This window comes from Ranitomeya imitator, chromosome 5 (assembly GCF_032444005.1).
Source record: "Ranitomeya imitator isolate aRanImi1 chromosome 5, aRanImi1.pri, whole genome shotgun sequence".
NCBI classification, from domain to species: Eukaryota; Metazoa; Chordata; class Amphibia; order Anura; family Dendrobatidae; genus Ranitomeya; species Ranitomeya imitator.
The window spans coordinates 360,802,086-360,822,957 of NC_091286.1; positions in this window are offsets into that span (position 1 = coordinate 360,802,086).

Consider the following 20,872-nt stretch of genomic DNA (forward strand, 5'->3'; position numbering starts at 1 on the left):
TGCATCCACCAGCTATAAGGCTTGCCTTGCTGGTTATCAAAAATACAGGGGAATTCACACTAATTTTTTTTATTATTTATTTACAGAGCAGGAGCTGGCTTATGAATACTCCCATCAGCTGCTCCTGCTCTCACTGTTATTAGCAGCAGCTGGCATAGACTGAAGGGAGCAGTAGTCCTTTCAGCTGACACCAGTGACCTGAGGTAAACTTTATAACTCCAATCACAGCTGAGCACTCACGCTATCTTTTCACAGCGTGGGAACCACGGCACTCTCACTGGCAGGGATGATTTCAACGCCGATTAGAAGCGGTGTTTGCCACACTGTCATGCACATGACAGCATGATAAACACCCGGTGTTCGGGGGCTGAACCCGAACAGTAACACGGAATTCCTGGAGAAGTCCGTGTTCAGTGTCCGTGCCCGAACAGTACGTGTTTGGTACGAACTATTTGTTAGGCATCCCCTGCATGGGTTGCAGATGTCAAACAGCCCCAAGACATGCAGCCACGGCAACTCTAACATATTATTTGAACACGCCAAAGATGCTCTGTTAGCACTCAAGCATGGTAAGATAACACCTTATTCGAGCAACTTCGCTGAACACTAATCTACAACAAATAAAACAGTGATATCAAAACTTCAGTAAGCAGCGCAGTAAGTGATGCATCTCTGAAATAAGTGTCTCTGAACCTACATTATGCTGCTCTCAGATGGAGTAGCAAACCTGGTAATAGATCCCCTTTAATGACTGATGGAATAAACAGTGGGTATACAAACATAGACTATGGGCCAAGGATGCGTGTTTACTTCAATAAACCGAATGGTAATGGCTTTCTTCCTGCATGAGCAATGCACATAGTCCTTTTAAGAAATCTTCCACTGGGGGAAAGCTCAGAACACCCTGATGCACAATAGATTGCTGCAAATAGATCAATGGCTGCACTCAATTGTACTAAAGCAAGGGAATGTGCGATACATGAAATGTGAATAGCATAATGGCTTGCGAAATCTATGAAAAAAACACATGAGATGTTTAGCACAAAATTTGGCCAAAAAATGTGAGCCCATCCACCAACGTCAAGCTAGTCTCGTGGATCGGATGGGTACCTGACCTGTCTGCCTAGTGTGAACACTTACCTCTGGCTAATAACATGGTAAAGCCTGCATTTATAGGAAGGTCGGAACCAACTGTGTTTGGATGTAATTAAAATCACACTATGGTGAAGGCAGGGTGTTCAAGTCAGAAAAAAATAGTACAGAGGTAAGTGTTCACACTAGGCAGTCAGGTCAGGGACCCATCCGATCCATGAGATTACCTTGACGTTGGTGGATGGGCTCACATTTTTTGGCCAAATTTTGTGCAAAGCATCTCATGTGTTTTTTCATAGATTTCACAAGCCATTATGCTGTTCACATTTAATGTATCGCACATTTCCTTTCTTTAGTACAGTTGTGTGCAGCCATTGATCTATTTGCTATGTAAGTTGTTTTTGGTTACGCACCAGTTCAGACTAGTTCTCTATTCAGTCAGTTTACCATTACTTGCACAATAGATCATTGGCTGGACTTGGCGTGTTAGGCTAATGTGTATAGCCTATCTACAGATTTGTCCACATTGCAGCGTCCTCTTCACAGTCTCCATACATCCTGCACTGCTGTATAGGACCTGCTGGACCCCATCAGTACTGAGATCTTCTTCCTTGGAAACAATGTTTTAGGTGAGTATAGCTCCATAAATGCAAAGTATGAAGGGGCATGCCACAATAGCAATACAGTAGAGAGATTACGCACCTAGTGGACATGGAAGCCATTTTACAGATAAATGTGCAGTGTACACAGGGTGCTCTGTCTTCACCCGACGAATGAGCAAAATACTAGTTCATCAGGTGAAATGATCTTTTGATTTACTTAAAAATCAATGTACTCAGCAGCACATCATTCTCTGTAAACATGTGGTGCCAAAAACAATGACAGCCTATGGACACAGAGAGATCTATATCAGTTTTTGCATGTGAGATGCAGTCAGCCTGAGTAAACAAGCTATCTATTAAATGGCCGTAAGTATGTCATTAATCGGCGGTCGTTTAATGCTGCAAGTTGGCCAATAAAAAAACAACCAGGATACTCTACAAATGTTTTACATGAAAGGGTCAGTCTGCTGCTATATGCTGTTAGTGGTTGTTGATGCAAGGCTGTGTGTCTTATCTGTCTGGTATTTATATTGGATTTATTTCAAATATTGCAACACTAAGGACAAACAAAAATTTGCTGTAATTGTTTATTTTCATGTCTGGGGTTAAAGAGACTGGAAGAGCTCACAATGGAAATGTGCAAGAAACTCGCCATGCTGTGCCCAACTTGGTGCATAGGCAAAATGACCAAAGATTCAGAGTGACATAAGTGTTTGGCCACATGTCAGGGCTGAGAAGGAAGGAGCACCATTTCACTTTTGGGGTACAGATTTTGCTAGAATAATTTGTGGTCAACATTTACATAGCTCCGAAGGAGCCAGAACAGCAGAAAACCCCCCAAAGTGACCCCATTTTGGAAATTGCATCTCTCACTGTCATCTACAGCTGCAGTGACTATTTTGGCCCCAGCTGTTTTCACTTTGTGACATCCACACAATTTTTTTTTTGTTTCCTGCATATATGCCAGTTTAATGAACATACATTGCTCCAAGCTTGTGCTTCTGGAGATGCGCACTCCATAAATTGTTAAGTGGCCTGTCTCCGCTACAGTAATTCCAAAAATGGGGCCACTTACTGCAATTTAGGCACATTGGTCGTGAGAAGTAGAAATGCATTTGGGAGTAAAGATTTCACTGGATTTTTTTTAAGGTGGTGGGAGCCATGTCACTTTTCCAGAGTCTTTGCTCTACTTGTAATATGGGAATCCCTATACAGTGGCTTCTAAAAGTATTTACCCCCTTGGCTTTTTATCTATTTTGTTACATTACAACTTGTATTTAAATATTTTTGAAATCTCATTTTTGTGCTATGCATCACCACTAAATAGTGTAAGTTGGTGAAGTGAGAAAAATATAGGCATAAATTAAATTTTCGGGATCAAATAACTAAATATTGGCAAGTGCATATGTATTTACCCTTTTGCAATGAAGACCTTAAACATTTATGGTGCAATCCATAACCTTCAGAAGTCATATGCTTAATGAAAGAAAGTCACCTTGTGTCTAATCTAAAGGTACCGTCACATTAAGCGACGCTGCAGCGATATAGGCAACGATGCCGATCGCTGCAGCGTCGCTGTTTCGTCGCTGTGTGGTCGCTGGAGAGCTGTCACACAGACAGCTCTCCAGCGACCAATGATGCCGAAGTCCCCTGGTAACCAGGGTAAACATCGGGTTACTAAGCGCAGGGCCGCGCTTAGTAACCCAATGTTTACCCTGGTTACCATTGTAAATGTAAAAAAAAAAAAAACAGTACATACTTACATTCCAGTGTCTGTCCCGTGCCATCAGCTTCTCTGCACTGTGTCAGCGCCGGACGGCCGTAAAGCAGAGCGGTGAAGTCACCGCTGTGCTTTACGGCCAGCCGGCGCTCACAGTCAGTGCGGGAAGCTGAGGCCGGGGGACAGACACAGGAATGTGAGTATGTACTGTTTGTTTTTTTTTGCATTTACAATGGTAACAAGCGTGGCCCTGCACTTAGTAACCCGATGTTTACCCTGGTTACCAGTGAAGACATCGCTGAATCGGCGTCACACACGCCGATTCAGCGATATCTGCGGGAGATCCAGCGACGAAATAAAGTTCTGGATTTTCCCCAGCGACCAACGATCTCCCAGCTACGTCACAAAAAGCAACGATATCGTTAACGATATCGTTATGTGTGTCGGTACCTTAAGTGTCACATGGTCTGTCAATATATACTTACCTTTTCTGAAAGGCCACTGAGGCTGCAACACCTATAAGAGGCACCACTACCCAAACAACACCATGAAGACCAAGCAGATCTCCAAACAAGTCAGGGACCACATTTTTGAGCAGTACAAGTCAGGCTTTGGTTATAAAAAAATATCCCAATCTCTGATGATCCACTGGAGCACCATCAAATCCATTATCATCAAATGAAAAGGACATGGTACCAAAATAAATCTGCCAATAGAGGGCCGCCCACCAAATCTCTCAGCCCATGACAGGAGGGCATTAATCAGAGAAGCAGCACAGAGACCAAAGGGAACCCTGAAGGAGCTACAGAGTTCCAAAGCAGAGACTGGAGTATCTGTCTATACGACCACAATAACCCGTACACTCCATAAGGGTGGCCTTTATGGAAGGAAGGGCGAAGCTTTTAGTTACACACAAAAATTGTAAAGCTTGTTTTGAGTTTGCTAAAAGACGTGGGAGATTCCTCAAATGTATGAAGGAAGGTGCTGTGGTCAGATGAGACCAAAATGTAACTTTTTGGCCAACAAGGTAAGGCTGGTTTCACATTTGCAGTTGTGTCCGCATCATTTCTGACGCATACATCCGCATGCGTCTTTATTTCCTATCTTTAACATTGTAAACGCAGGTGCATGCGTTTGCATGCGTTCGCCCTCGTTTGCTTACGCATGCGTATTTTCGCGGTGTGTGGCTGGGCGCGGCTAACGCACCATGTTAGAATTTTTTGCCGTCAAATTTCCGCCACCATACGCATGCGGACTCTTGCAGAAGGAGTGCGTCCAAACAACACATTACAGTTTATGGGAACGCATAGGAACGCAAGTACATGCGTTCGCTTGCGTTTGCACAAGGGTCTATATACAGAAATCCCATGAGCCACGTCCATTGGCTTGTGTCAATGAAATTCTCCTTGAAACATTTTTTCATAATGCATGCCCATAAACAACCCGTACGCATGCAAAAACGCGTGCAAACAATGCGTTTTATAATCCGTCATGCGTAGGTTGATGTGGATAAAAAACGCAGCATTATCATGCGTTTGCATGCGTTTTGCCAAGCGTTTGCGGTTGCGTATGAAATGCTGCGGACTCAACCGCAAATGTGAACCTAGCCTAATTGCTATGTCTGGCGCCAAACCAACACAGCTCATCACCCAAAGAGCACCATACCCACAGTGAAACATGGCGGTGGCAACATCATGCTTTGGGGATTAAAGATGAGCAAACTTGTTTGGAAAACGTTCACAAATCTCAAATTCAGCACGAATGTTGCACTTTCAGAATCGTGTTTGGATTCCTGAGCTTTTTTCCTAAAAATCGGCATAGTCAGCCAAAGTACTGTATATGACCGAGTTCACTAAGGGCTCTTTCAGACGTCAGTGCCTCTGGTAGCAGCACGGGCAACAAAATGTCCCACACAAGTGCACCACTGATGACACATCAGTGTGACACTAACAGGCGCCTGGGAATCAGCGGCACTGTTTTTGCTGAAGAAGACAGCTCTCATCACTTGGATGCATACAGCATAGATCTCGGCCAAGGGGATATTGAAGCCCTCAACCCTGGATTCCCTGATGAACCCTTGCATCTCTTAAGGGGGAAATGAATCAGGAACAAGAGGGAGCTAATGGCTGATAAGTACCACAACTTTGTGGGATACCTCTTTATGGCTATTTGTATCCATACCTATCATTGTACCCACATTATTGCTCTTCTATTTTTGGAAACAAGAGGGAACTATTTTTGGTGCTTATATATACTACAGGGTTATGGGATTGCTATTGTATACAGTAGATATCTGCAATACATCTATTCTCTTCCCTAGTTCATCTAAAGGTTGTTTGAACGTCGGTGAGAAGTGGCCTTAATCTTCAGACAAGTATGACTTATTTTTTTTCTAGGCTATTGAACTATATATACATCTGTATATATACATCTGCCCAAGTCCATTATTTTTGTTACATCAGTGATGATAAAAGCCAATTGCTATTTACCTGATTGTACACCTTGGCTACATCCCATTTAGATGACCTATAGCAATACAGGACTCTGAGATATTTATTCACTTCCCTATTAAGTCTCCATACTAGAGGTATTTTGTGTGAAAAAAATGTCTATGTATGTGTGTGATTTTTGTGTATTTTTTTTGTATGTGTATATATAAAAGTTAATTCCTAGAGTTCTATTTCTTTTTTGGTTCTAAATAATATCAAGACCATATTATTCCTTAACCCCTTCATGACCCAGCCTATTTTGACCTTAATGACCTGGCCGTTTTTTGCAATTCTGACCAGTGTCCCTTTATGAGGTAATAACTCGGGAACGCTTCAACGGATCCTAACAGTTCTGAGATTGTTTTTTCGTGACATATTGGGCTTCATGTTAGTGGTAAATTTAGGTCAATAATTTTTGCGTTTATTTGTGAAAAAAATGGAAATTTGGCTAAAATTTTGAAAATTTCGCAATTTTCAAATTTTGAATTTTTATTCTGTTAAGCCAGAGAGTTATGTGACACAAAATAGTTAATAAATAACATTTCCCACATGTCTACTTTACATATGCACAATTTTGGAAACAACATTTTTTTTTGCTAGGAAGTTATAAGGGTTAAAATTTTACCAGTGATTTCTCATTTTTACAACGAAATTTACAAAACCATTTTTTTTAGGCACCACCTCACATTTTAAGTCAATTTGAGGGTTCTATATGGCTAAAAATACCCAAAAGTGACACCATTCTAAAAACTGCACCCCTCAAGGTGCTCAAAACCACATTCAAGAAGTTTATTAACCCTTCAGGTTCTTCACAGCAGCAGAAGCAACATGGAAGGAAAAAATGAACATTTAACTTTTTAGTCACAAAAATGATCTTTTAGCAACAATTTTTTTATTTTCCCAAGGGTAAAGAGAGAAACTGGACCCCAAACGTTATTGTACAATTTGTCCTGAGTATGCCGATACCCCATATGTGGGGGGGAACTACTGTTTGGGCGCACGACAGGGCTCGGAAGGGAAGGAGCGCCATTTGACTTTTTCAATGAAAAATTGGCTCCAATCTTTAGCGGACACCATGTCACGTTTGGAGAGCCCCTGTATGCCTAAACATTGGAGCTCCCCCACATGTGACCCCATTTTGGAAACTAGACCCCCCAAGGAACTTATCTAGATGCATAGTGAGCGCTTTGAACCCCCAGGTGCTTCACAAATTGATCCGTAAAAATGAAAAAGTACTTTTTTTTCACAAAAATTTATTTTAGCCTCAATTTGTTCATTTCCACATGGGCAACAGGATAAGATGGATCCTAAAATTTATTAGAGCAAAAGAGGGGAGAAGCCAGCGCAGCCTAAGGTTAAGACGCAATACATAAAGTGCTAATGCACATATTAATTTCTAACTGTATTTTCAAAATGAGACATTTAGCAAACAATTGATCAATTCTTTGAGCCACCCCGCCTCTTCACGGCATTCTCATATTGGGGCAGTCCTACACTACGTTTTTGATATTCGCTGTGCCATAAAGGCCTCCTAAATGAACTAAAAGCAAGACCACATTAAATGCAAGCTGTACCTGGAGCATTACTGAGTCACCCCCATGGCGCCAGAGGGGCAAGCGAGGATAAAGGTTGACCAGGTGGTTCTGGATGGGCAGTGTGGAGATTGGATCTGAAACGTCTGTCTGGACCTGGTCAACCTTTGCCTACTCTGGCGCCATGGGGGTGACTCAGTAATGCCCCAGGTACAGCATGCTTTTAATGTGGTCAATTGTTTGCTAAATGTCTCATTTTGAAAATACAGTTAGAAATTAATATGTGCATTTGCACTTTATGTATTGCGTCTTAACCTTAGGCTGCGCTGGCTTCTCCCTTCTTTTGCTCCCTAAAATTTATTGGGCAATTTCTCCTGAGTACACTGATACCTCACATGTGGGGGTAAACCACTGTTTGGGCACACGGCAGGGCTCGGAAGGGAAGGAGCGCCATTTGACTCTTTGAATGAAAAATTAGCTCCAATCGTTAGCGGTCACCATGTCGCGTTTGGAGAGCCCCTGTGTGCCTAAACATTGGAGCTCCCCCGCATGTGACCCCATTTTGGAAACTAGACCCCCCAAGGAAGATATCTAGATGCATAGTGAGCACATTGAACCCCCAGGTGCTTCACAAATTGATCCCTAACAATGAAAAAGTACTTTTTTTTCACAAAAAATTTATTTTGGCCTCAATTTGTTCATTTCCACATGGGCAACAGGATAAACTGGATCCTAAAATTTATTGGGCAATTTCTCCTGAGTACAGTGATACCTCACATGTGGGGGTAAACCACACACGGCCGGGCTTGGAAGGGAAGGAGCGCCATTTTACTTTTTGAATGAAAAATTAGCTCCAATCGTTAGCTGACACTATGTCGCGTTTGCAGAGCCACTGATGTGATCAAAATGTACATGGAACGAATCTGCCGGCCGGCAGATTCGGCGGGCACACTGCGCATGCGCCCGCCATTTTGGAAGATGGCGGCGCCCATGAAGAAGACGGACGGTCCCCGGGAGCTTCGGTAAGTATAAGGGGGGGAGATCGGGGCACAGGGGGTCGTTGGAGCACGGGGGGGTGGCATAGGAGCACGGGGGGAGCGGACAGGAGGACGGGGGAGCGGAGCACTGGACGGAGGGGAGTGGACCACAGATCGGTAGCTTGGGGGGGGTGATCGATGGGGTGGGGGGGGGCACATCAGTGTTTCCAGCCATGACCGATGATATTGCAGCTTTGGCCACGGCTGGATTGTAATATTTCACCAGTTTTTTAGGTGAAATATTACAAATCGCTCTGATTGGCAGTTTCACTTTCAACAGCCAATCAGAGCAATCATAGCCATGGAGGGGTGAAGCCACCCCCCCTGGGCTAAAGTACCACTCTCCCTGTCCCTGCAGATCGGGTGAAATTGGAGTTAACCCTTTCACCGGATCTGCAGGGACGCGATCTTTCCATGACGGCACATAGGCGTCATGGGTCGGATTGGCACCAACTTTCATGACGCCTACGTGGCGTTATGGGTCGGGAAGGGGTTAAAGATTCAGCTCTCATCACTGTCATCACTGTCCCCTGCTCGTGCTGCAATCAACGCTAGCAGGGGACAATGTTGAGAATTGTATTCAACTGTTAGCTAGAGAGCAGGCGGCAGCTGATGGGAGTATTTATCAGCCGCCACCCGTGCTATAAATAAATAAATATTTAAAAAGATTATGCAGCACCCCAGGTGACCAGTTGCTGCAGTGATGTTGCTTTTCCTTCGGGGAAGGTAATATCATGCTCAGAGGCAATGGAGTTCTCTTCACCAGGTAAGACACACACATGCAACACATTCTGAATCCAGGCCAGGAGGGGGAGCTCAAGACCTGGATTTAGGGGAGATTCCCTAGGCTTTATGTATCCTGACCTGGAGGAGGAGCTAGTTAATTTAGTCTGGGAGAGACACAGAAGTAGCAGGAAGTCTGGGAGTGGGAGCAGATAGAGAGGCCTGGCATTCATGAGGGAGCTGCAGCCTCTGGAAGGACAGATACCCTGAAGGGTTGGATGTGGAGTAGCCGGAAGGGAAGGAGCACAGGAGAGTAACAGAGCTCAGAGTGGAACTGTGGCAGGGCACCCTCAGAGCTGAAGCGCAGTAGCCGGGAACCGGGAGCCCAAGGCTTTTGTTGGACTCTAGGACACAGAGCAGAACCGGATGGCACGACACTACACGTTACCTGCCCACACCATGCCTGAGATGCAGCAGCACCTGGGGAGCCCCTGTAAAAAGGCTCAATCTGCCCGTCGTGCAGGTACCTGTCCCAGGACAGGGGGAAACTGGAGGACCCTATAGGAAGCTTCAGGCAGCAGGGACCTCACCTTTAATGGCGCTAGTTGGAAAGGCTCATGGACCTCTACTGGAGAAGGGAACCCTCTATTGCCTCTGAGCCGGCCGGACCACCATCATCCGAGCCTGGTACCCTGGACTGTGGCCAGCAACATGCAGTAAACCAGGTAAAGACTTGCAACTTGTCTCCTCCACTTATTTACCGGCTATATCATCTACTGCACACACCATAGGACCCCTGGGGAGCCCGCTTCTCCTGTGGGAAGTGTAACATCTGTGCTCCCGCAACATCCCCCAGGGGACCCCTTTAATGCAGCGTCGGTCCTACTACTGACCGAACTCCACAGGTGGCAACACGACAAAATTTGAACATTTTCCCCTTTAAAGACCATTCCCATTTAACGTTGAGGCCCAGGGCCATGGACCGGGTCGCAGCCACCGTGACATCCCCCTTGAGACCGGACCCGGTACTGAGTACCGCACTGCCCTGGGGGTGACTTATTTATGTGGGGTTCTCCTGTATTTTTGATAACCAGCCAGGCAAAACTGACAGCTGTCAGAGTTAACAGGTCTGGTTATCAAGAAAAGAGGGTTCCCCATTTAATGATTTAAATAATTTAAACAATGGCATAGAGTCCCCTCAACTTTTGACAATCAGCCAAGCTAAAACAGACAGCTGGGGGATGGTATTCTCAGGCTGGTAAGGGGCCATGGATATTGCCCCACCCTCAGCCTAAAAAGAGCAGCCCCCAGCTGCCCCAGAAAAGGCACATCTATTAGATACTCCCATTCTTTGCCTGGCTCATCCCACTTGCCCTGTGGCGGTGGCAAGTGGGATTCATATATGTCGGGTTGATGTCACCTTTGTATTGTCCTGTGAAATCAAGCCCATGGCTTAGTAATGTAGAGGTGTCTATTAGACTATTTACTAATCCTATAGTTGTATTGTAAATAAATCCCACTGATTCTGAGAATGTTTTCTCGTGACATATTGTACGACATGATAGTGGTAAAATTTATTTGATATGACTTGCATTTATTTGTGAAAAAAGATGGAAATTTGGCGAAAATGTCGCTGTCACTACTGACAGTGGCATCAGAGGAGATAAATGGCGTGATAGGTGCTAGCACTGATCATGGGCATTGCTTTGGGGGGGCCAACTCTCACACAGAGCTGACACCTGCACCTGATGGAAACCCTGATGTAAATCCTCAGCAGAGAGTGCAGGAGGTCATCTGAGCCTTATTCCGATTCTTGGCAGGTAGAATGAACAAATAAACAGCAAAACAAGAATACTTCTTATTTTTATGCCATTTTCTGTGCAGTAGAAGTCTGCTTTGTTCTTTGGGTCAGTGCAATTACAGTGATACCAGATTTATATTGTTCCTTTTATGTTTCGCTAGTATCACACAGTGAAATGCATTTTTATGATAGTTTTTTATAAGTATTCTTCAGATGCAGAAACAACAAAAATCAGCAATTTACTTATTGTTTTTATTTTTTTGTGTGATTCATTGTGCGATTACGATAATAATAGTAATCGTGCGATTACTATGATTATAGCGACATCAGATTTGTACAGGTTTTTTACGATTTACTACTTTTGCATAATAAAAACAATCTTTTACAAAAATGAATTTGTTTTTTTTGCATCACAATCAGGGCCGTATTTAGAGTTTCTGCTGCCCTAGGCACTTTTAGTGCTGCCTCCCACTTTGGTGAGTAAGACACTATCAGCAGTCGCCTTTTGCATCAGATCGGCAACACTGCATTCAACCTCATTCATTCCCTATGGGATTTGCGGCACTTGCCATGATCTGGCAAATGTGGTACCATACCTCCCAACTTTTGAAAAAGGGAATGAGTTATGAAGTTTGCGGCGCACTACGTGCGCCGCGGCAAATTTTAGGCCACACCTCTGACCACACCCATTTCACAACTAGTCACACCCATATCCATGTCCCAACCACAGCCATTTAGCACTGCTGATCACACTGTTTTATATACAATAATTATAAACAAAAAAAATATGGCCACACAGTGCTCCATACTGTATAATGGCCACACATGATGCTCCATCCTGTATAACGGCCACACATGATGCTCCATCCTGTATAACGGCCACACATGATGCTCCATCCTGTATAACAGCCACACATGATGCTCCATCCTGTATAACGGCCACACATGATGCTCCATACTGTATAATGGCCGCACGTGATGCTCCATACTGTATAATGACCACACATGATGCTCAATACTGTATAATGACCGCACATGATGCTCAATACTGTATAATGACCGCACATGATGCTCAATACTGTATAATGACCGCACATGATGCTCCATACTGTATAACGGCCACACATGATGCTCCATCCTGTATAACGGCCACACATGATGCTCCATCCTGTATAACGGCCACACATGATGCTCCATCCTGTATAACGGCCACACATGATGCTCCATCCTGTATAACGGCCACACATGATGCTCCATCCTGTATAACGGCCACACATGATGCTCCATCCTGTATAACGGCCACACATGATGCTCCATCCTGTATAACGGCCACACATGATGCTCCATCCTGTATAACGGCTACACATGATGCTCCATCCTGTATAACGGCCACACATGATGCTCCATCCTGTATAACGGCCACACATGATGCTCCATCCTGTATAACGGCCACACATGATGCTCCATCCTGTATAACGGCCACACATGATGCTCCATCCTGTATAACGGCCACACATGATGCTCCATCCTGTATAACGGCCACACATGATGCTCCATACTGTATAACGGCCACACATGATGCTCCATACTGTATAACGGCCACACATGATGCTCCATACTGTATAATGGCCACACATGATGCTCCATACTGTATAATGGCCACACATGATGCTCAATACTGTATTATGGCCACACATGATGCTCAATACTGTATTATGGCCACACACAGTTCTCCATACTGTATAATGACCCCCCCTCTTGTATTCATGGCTCATATTCCCCACCCCCCTGTATGCATGGCTCATATTCCCCACCCCCCTGTATGAATGGCTCATATTCCACCCCCCCTGTATGCATGGCTCATATTCCACCCCCCCGTATGCATGGCTCATATTCCACTCCCCCCCCGTATGCATGGCTCATATTCCACTCCCCCCCCGTATGCATGGCTCACATTCCACCCCCCCCCCCGTATGCATGGCTCACATTCCACCCCCCCCTATGCATGGCTCACATTCCACCCCCCCCGTATGCATGGCTCATATTCCACTCCCTCCGTATGCATGGCTCACATTCCACCCCCCCCCTGTATGCATGGCTCATATTCCTCCACCCCCTGTATGCATGGCTCATATTCCACCCCCCCCTGTATGCATGGCTCATATTCCACCCCCCCCCGTATGCATGGCTCATATTCCACTCCCCCCCGTATGCATGGCTCACATTCCACCCCCCTGTATGCATGGCTCATATTCCTCCACCCCCCGTGTGCATGGCTCATATTCCTCCACCCCCTGTATGCATGGCTCATATTCCACCCCCCCTGTATGCATGGCTCATATTCCCCCCCCCCCGTATGCATGGCTCATATTCCACTCCCCCCCGTATGCATGGCTCACATTCCACCCCCCCCCCCTGTATGCATGGCTCATATTCCTCCACCCCCACACCTGTATGCATGGCTCATATTCCTCCACCCCCCATCTTGAATGGCGCGGCTTACCGTCCTCCTTCTTCCCCCCTCCCTTGTCCCCCCATCCCTCATACTCACCTGCCCCTCACCGCGCGGCCGCGACGTCCCTCTGGCTGTCCCGACTCCCGGCGCGCTGCACCTTCTTCCTGCGTGAGCGGTCAGGTGATGCCGCTCTGCTCATTAAGGTCATGAATATGCGCATATTCATGACCTTAATTAGCGGTACCACGTGACCGCTCATTAAGGACGAGCTCCAGACGCCGAGACCAGGCATCGCTGGAGCAGCAGGGTGAGTATTGTCTTCAAGGAGGGCGGGTGGGAGGCGGGAGGGAGGGAGGGTGGGCGGCCAGTTGGGGCGGGGTCGTTCGGGAGGTGACCCAGCTTTAAAAAAAAAACAAAAAAAAAACCTTGCTCAGGTGCCGCCCCCTGCATTGTCCCCGCCCTAGGCACGTGCCCTCACGTGCCTAGTGGCAAATACGGCCCTGATCACAATATTCTGAGAGCTTTAACTTTCTTATTTTTTTGCCTAATGAGCCATATTAGCTTGTTTTTTTGAAGGAAGGCTTGGCATTTTCATTCATACCATTTTTTCTTACACATGACTTTTTGATCGCTTGTTATTCAATTTTTTTATGTCAGTATGATGAAAAAGCTAAATTTTTGGAGTGTATTTTATTTATTTAAATTTTTTACAGTCTTCGCCATATAGGAAAAATAACATAACAGTTTTATAGTTGGGGTCCTTTCGGACACGGCGATACCAATTATGTGTATGGTTTATGTATTTCAACAAAAAAGCTACGTCTTTAGTGGCAAAACGGGTTTTCGTGATATTTTGTATGCTTTTGTGTTTTTTTTTTAAGTTTTTCAATATTTTATTTCATTTTTTTTACTTTTTCACTTAGTCCCACTGTGGTAAATGAATATTTTCCACTTTATTGTTTGTCTCATGCATTGCTGTACTCATGCACTAGAGTAGGAATCGTTCCCAATCGGTTCCAAAATCAGTTGGGGTTGATGCCGCAGGGTGTCAGCTATCATAAACAGTTTTCACTCACAAATTGTCACCCCCTAGTCCCCCGGGGTTGCTATAGCACAATAGACTTAATCCTCAGTGCTGTAAAAAAGCCATACTGTGGATTAAAGCCCCTTATTTATCACCATGAAAGGGCTAATTGACAGTCGTTAGTAGACTGCATCTGGATGTCAACATCCAGTAGGCATATACGCCTAAAAATAATGCACAGCAGAGTGCATGTTCTCTCTGTCAGCACCATTATAGTCTATGGCCCCATCAGCATATACGTGCAAATTTTGTTCTGCGAGTGGGAGGTGTGGACATAAGCTCCGACGGGGCCACTGAATGGGTGCCTAAACCCAACGTGAAAACACTGTAAAGAGATCCTGCAGTTTGTAGAGGGTAAGGGTAGATCATTCTCAAAGGGATAATGAGCATAAATTAAAGGATAGGGCTGGACAATTACGGTACTTCAGTTGCACAATTTTAGCCAGAGGCAGTTCCTGTAGCGGGAGTTGGAAGTTTTTTCAGTAATCATTTGTTGCGGGTCCCCTCAAAAAAAAGCAAACCTGAAATACAGGTCAAAAAAACCTTGACTCTTAACTATTACATTCTGTTACGTAGTGACCATGAACTGTGGGCACCTACCTGATCTGTCGAGCTAGGGGCACCCTAGGCTATCCCTGTTCCCCGGATTACCCCGAATGGTGGAGATGTCTTGGTCTCATACCTTGCTATGCTCCTATATTGCCTTTATCTGTTCCCTCCCCCACCCAGGGAGATGTGAGGTTGAATTGTATAGGCAAACACTAACCAGACAGTGGAAAACAGACAGGGATAAAAGAAAACTGCAATCATACAAAAACAGTTTCAAACAACAGAGTAGAAAACAGGGGAGGAATAGCAAAGAAGAAACCAAATGGGAGAGGATAAGAATAAACATGCAAATCAACTCCATGCAGCAATCTCATGAAAATCTCTCCAACCGCCTATTCCAAACACTGAACTCTCTCCTTCAACTCCAAACCAGGTGATGGTAACTAGCACTGGCAAGGTCAGAAGCAAAGAGGAAGGTTCTTATACTTGCTGGGACTGACGAACTCAGAACAGCTGATCCAACCCAAGACAGAGAACTCCAGTAATCCAACTAAGCAGTTTAACCCTTGCAGCACCAGAGCACAGAAAGCCAGAACTGCTAATGGGACTGTGAATCCATTTTAACTACCGCAGATGTACAGTTAGGGCCAGAAATATTTGGACAGTGACACAATTTTCGCGAGTTGGGCTCTGCATGCCACCACATTGGATTTGAAATGAAACCTCTACAACAGAATTCAAGTGCAGATTGTAACGTTTAATTTGAAGGGTTGAACAAAAATATCTGATAGAAAATGTAGGAATTGTACACATTTCTTTACAAACACTCCACATTTTAGGAGGTCAAAAGTAATTGGACAAATAAACATAAACCAAACAAAATATTTTTATTTTCAATATTTTGTTGCAAATCCTTTGGAGGCAATCACTGCCTTAAGTCTGGAACCCATGGACATCACCAAACGCTGGGTTTCCTCCTTCTTAATGCTTTGCCAGGCCTTTACAGCCGCAGCCTTCAGGTCTTGCTTGTTTGTGGGTCTTTCCGTCTTAAGTCTGGATTTGAGCAAGTGAAATGCATGCTCAATTGGGTTTAGATCTGGAGATTGACTTGGCCATTGCAGAATGTTCCACTTTTTGGCACTCATGAACTCCTGGGTAGCTTTGGCTGTATGCTTGGGGTCATTGTCCATCTGTACTATGAAGCGCCGTCCAATCAACTTTGCAGCATTTGGCTGAATCTGGGCTGAAAGTATATCCCGGTACACTTCAGAATTCATCCAGCTACTCTTGTCTGCTCTTATGTCATCAATAAACACAAGAGACCCAGTGCCATTGAAAGCCATGCATGCCCATGCCATCACGTTGCCTCCACCATGTTTTACAGAGGATGTGGTGTGCCTTGGATCATGTGCCGTTCCCTTTCTTCTCCAAACTTTTTTCTTCCCATCATTCTGGTACAGGTTGATCTTTGTCTCATCTGTCCATAGAATACTTTTCCAGAACTGAGCTGGCTTCTTGAGGTGTTTTTCTGCAAATTTAACTCTGGCCTGTCTATTTTTGTTATTGATGAATGGTTTGCATCTAGATGTGAACCCTTTGTATTTACTGTCATGGAGTCTTCTCTTTACTGTTGACTTAGAGACAGATACACCTACTTCACTGAGAGTGTTCTGGACTTCAGTTGATGTTGTGAACGGGTTCTTCTTCACCAAATTAAGTATGCGGCGATCATCCACCACTGTTGTCATCCGTGGACGCCCAGGCCTTTTTGAGTTCCCAAGCTCACCAGTCAATTCCTTTTTTCTCAGAATGTACCCAACTGTTGATTTTGCTACTCCAAGCATGTCTGCTATCTCTCTGATGGATTTTTTCTTTTTTTTCAGCCTCAGGATGTTCTGCTTCACCTCAATTGAGAGTTCCTTTGACCGCATGTTGTCTCCTCACAGAACAGCTTCCAAATGCAAAACCACACACCTGGAATCCACCCCTGACCTTTTAACTACTTCATTGATTACAAGTTAACGAGGGAGACGCCTTCAGAGTTAATTGCAGCCCTTAGAGTCCATTGTCCAATTACTTTTGGTCCCTTGAAAAAGAGGACGCTATGCATTACAGAGCTATGATTCCTAAACCCTTTCTCCGATTTGGATGTGGAAACTATCATATTGCAGCTGGGAGTGTGCACTTTGAGCCCATATTATATATATAATTGTATTTCTGAACATGTTTTTGTAAACAGCTAAAATAACAAAACTTGTGTCACTGTCCAAATATTTCTGGCCCTAACTGTATGTGTCACCAGACCACACTGTTGCGGTATTCCCGTAATACATTCTAATGAAAAACAACGTTCTGTTTATTTGACCATCTGTCTGATCATTTTTAATTAGCTTCAGTTTTTTTAAAACCACCAATCACTTAAAAAAGTGACCTGTCAAAAAGTTTCACTATGAAGCTGCTTTTATACTTTTCATTAGAAGTCAATGGGAAGTCTACAAAAATGCTAAAAAGATGCCTGGGCATCCCTTTTAGCATTTTGTACAAGTTTTTAGATGTGTTTATTTCAGAAAATAATAGTATTTTATTAACTGTTTAATGGATTTAAAAATACCTGAGAAAATGTCCAAATAATCTAGTTATAAACTGTTTACAAAATGTTAATAGAAAATTATTCAAAAAATGTTTACAAACCGCTAACAAAATGTTTCATGACAAAAAAATTACCGCCTGTAAATTCTTACATATAAAGAGCATTTCCTAAAGCGATTTTCACTTGAAAAACTTGTAATTGTTTACTGTTTTAGGCTGTGTTCACACGTTCCGGTTTTTTCGCGGTTTTTTCGCGGTTTTTCCCGATAAAAACGCTATAAAACCGCAAAAAAACGCATACAAGAAGCATCCCATCATTTAGAATGAATTCCGCATGTTTTGTGCACATGATGCGTTTTTTCCGCATAAAAAACGCATCAGGCACAAAATCCGGACATGCTCTATCTTTTTGCGTTTTTTTTGCGGATTTCCCACTGCAAAATGCATTGCGAAGTGTCCGGAAAAAAACGCGGAAAAAACGCGTCAAAAACGCGGCAAAAACGCGTCAAAAACGCGGCAAAAAACGCATGCGGTTTTCTTCCGGATTTCATGCAGAAAATGTCCGGTTTTTCACAGGAATTTTCTGCATGAATTCCTGAACGTGTGCACATAGCCTAAAAAAAAAAACTCCACGTGTACATACCCTGATGATAAAAATATTGAAAGTTTGAAGAGATGCAACTTAAAGGGATCTATCACCAGGTTTATGCTGTCCAAACCATGGACAGCATGAATCAGAGCCTGGCAGCACGATTGCAACCAAGTATGTTTTTTTTCTAAAAGTCTCACATGATTAGTGGCAAATGTGCAGTATCTGGCTGCAGCCATTATACAGATGATGGCGCTGTGTAATTCCACTCCACAACTGATCACTTTGAGCTCCGACTACACCAAGAACAGCTGATCAGCAAGAGTGCTAGGTGTCGCTCCACCATCAATCTGATATTGATGAGTAGTCATAACCCCTTTAACCCCTTAACGACTGCCAATACGCCTTTTATCGATGGCAGTTATGGAGCCTTATTCCTAAGCGCCGCTTTTTTAACGGAGCTGAGAAATAAGTGTATAGCGCCCCCAGCGTCGGAAAATCTCCAGGGGTAGCTGCAACCCCAGAAAACATGATTTGGGACGGTTTTTACTGACCCCAATCTTGTAATCGCCATTATTCAATGAATAACGGTGATCGCAAAAAAAAAAAATCAGATTTTAAATACATTTCTCTCTCCCCTGATATGATCTAGCACATTAGAGGAGAGAGAAATGGCATCCCCTGATCCCCCCGTACCTCAACCATACCCAGACCCTCCTGCTCTCTCACACAGCCCTCCGTGTCTTCTTACTGGAAGAAAATGGTGGGTACATATGCAGTGCGCCCGCCGAGATCTGGCGGCCGGTACCCTGGAACAATAGATTTTTCCTATTGGTTAATTTTGATCACTGTGATAGGCCTAATCACAGTGATCAAAATAAAAAAATAGTAAATTAAACCCCCCTTTGTCACCCCTTTATTTAGGTAAAAATGATAAAATAAAAAAATGTTTTTTTTTTTCCATTCTTTGCAGTTAGGGTTAGGGTTGGAGCTAGGGTTAGGGCTAGGTTTAGGGTTGGAGATAGGGTTTGGGCTAGGGTTAGGGTTATGTTGGGGTTGTGTTGGGGTTACGGTTGTGTTGGCATTATGGTTGTGTTGGTGTTATGGTTGTGATGTTGGGATTAGGTTGGGGTTGGGGTTAGGGTTGTGGTTAGGGTTGTGTTGGGGTTATGGTTGTGGTTAGGGTTGGGATTAGGGTTAGGGGTGTGTTAGGGTTGGAGTTAGAATTGGGGGGTTTACGCTGTTTAGGCATATCAGGGGCTCTCCAAATGTGACATCTTGCCCACCATTGATTCCATCCAATTTTGCGTTCAAAAATTCAAACGGTGCACCCTCCCTTCTGAGCCCTGCCATGTGCCCAAACCGTGGCTTTCCCCCACATACATCCATTTTCTCCTGATACTCTTTGTGAAAATAAAAAAGTTTGAGTCTAAAGTACATTTTTTTGTGAAAAAAGTTAAATGTTAATTTTTTTCCTTCCACATTGCCTTAGTTCTTGTGAAGTACCTGAAGGGTTAATAAAATGGTGTCACTTTTGGGTATTTTCTGTCATATTGACCCCCCAAGGTCACTTCAAATGTGAGGTGTTCCTTAAAAAAATGGTTTTGTCAATTTTGTTGGAAAAATTAGAAATCGCTGGTCAACTTTTTTAACCTTAATAACATTCTGACAAAAAAATTATGTTTCCAAAATTGTGCTCATGTAAAGTTGACATGTGAGAAATGTTATTTATTAACTATTTTGTGTGACATGGGCACAAAATTTTTTTTTTAAAAATTGCTAAATTTTCTAAATATTTGCCAAATTTCCGTTTTTTTCATATATAAACTCAAGTCATATTGCAGAAATTTTACCACTAACATGAAGTACAATATGTCATGAGAAAACACTCTCAGAATCAGTGGGATACGTTAAAGCGTTCCAGTTCTATATCCCCATAAAGTGACAGTGATCAGAATGATAAAAATTGGCTTGGTCATTAAGGTCAAAATTTGCTCAGTCGCTAAGGGGTTAAAGTATTACAGGCTCACATATATACTTTGTTATATCATGTTATTGTTTTATTAAAAAGTTTCATTTTGAGAATAACACCCAAACCAGAATAGATATATTACTGTGAATAAATAATTCATAATTTGACCTTGGAAAGTACAGAGCAATGACATATTTTATTGAATATAAACAAATGATCTCATCCCTTTCAGATTGTTGTACAATAAACTATTATTTCTAAATGATTATTTGTAATAATATTAAGCATCAATTTATAATATGCCTTGTAGTGAAATTCCTGAATAACATAAAAGCTTTTTGATTTGTAGTTTCCAATTATTTTTTATGCCATATTTTCCCATGTAACTGCAGTTCAGCTCCTAATGAAGTGAATAGGAGTTATGCTACATTACCTGGGACCGGCTACTATGCACTGATCAGAGCTCTGATGTTCCTTTCTGTTCACTGCTTTTACAGGAGCCCCAAAGTTGAAAACAGCTGGTCGTATTCCCTGGTCATTTTATCGCATAATGAACGCCGTAAAAAAAATTATGCTGTTGAATTGTGTTCTGTTTTTTTCTTCAACATTTCACCACATTTTTATTTTCCTGTACATTA